This window comes from Petaurus breviceps, unplaced genomic scaffold (assembly GCF_028583685.1).
Source record: "Petaurus breviceps papuanus isolate PSGF00001 unplaced genomic scaffold, PetGlider_PUasm1.0 90762, whole genome shotgun sequence".
NCBI lineage: Eukaryota > Metazoa > Chordata > Mammalia > Diprotodontia > Petauridae > Petaurus > Petaurus breviceps.
Genome location: NW_027187339.1, coordinates 7,766,208 through 7,766,914, shown reverse-complemented (window position 1 = coordinate 7,766,914; position 707 = coordinate 7,766,208). Strand labels below are relative to the sequence as shown.

Sequence of the window (707 nt, the reverse complement as noted above, 5' to 3'; positions counted from 1 at the left end):
AAGGAAGGAAGGAAGGAAGGAAGGAAGGAAGGAAGGAAAGAAGGAAGAAAGAAAGAAAGAAAGAAAGAAAGAAAGAAAGAAAGAAAGAAAGAAAGAAAGAAAGAAAGAAAGAAAGAAAGAAAGAAAGAAAGAAAGAAAGAAAGAAAGAAAGAAAGAAAGAAAGAAAGAAAGAAAGAAAGAAAGAAAGAAAGAGGAAAAAGACTGGGCAAAGAAAATAAAGTTTTCTCAAATTGCAGTGGCCAGTTCCCCATTACAAGTACAGCCTATTTGACCTAGCAGTCAAGGCCTACCTCCAAGTGACCTTTCCAGACTTATCATCTACATTTCTCAGGATACGTTTTCTACACCAGCCTGTTCAATTTTTTCACTGGCCAGCAGACATTCTGTGCTCACGTGAGACCCATGGCGGCTGGTGAGATCAGAAATAAGAAGCTGAGCTGCCCTCACCCTGCCAGCTGTTTCCCAACTGCCTTACCCCCATAGCCAGGAAGCACCTGCCTTATCGGAGGCTACAGGAGCAGAGCTACCAGGCTCCACCAAAGCTGGACTTTCTCTTTCCTGCCCATGTGGGTAATGAGAGCCCTCTGGGCCAGAATGAGGTGTGTTCCCATGGGGCTTTTTGTGCCTGTTCCCAAGGCTAACCCAAACCCCTCAAACTTGCTTTTTGTTTTTGACCTGATCAGTCATCCCCACCTGCAACAGCTTAT

At 44.4% G+C, this 707-nt stretch overlaps 1 long non-coding RNA gene across 1 annotated transcript in view; it reads right to left on the bottom strand.

The window, feature by feature from the left end:
- Positions 1–405, bottom strand: part of LOC138146481 (uncharacterized) — a 26,553-nt gene extending 26,148 nt beyond the window's left edge. The window contains exon 1 of the long non-coding RNA XR_011164496.1: positions 291–405. This is a non-coding gene — a long non-coding RNA (uncharacterized lncRNA). The remainder of the gene's footprint in view (positions 1–290) is intronic.
- Positions 406–707: the final 302 nt, after the last annotated feature.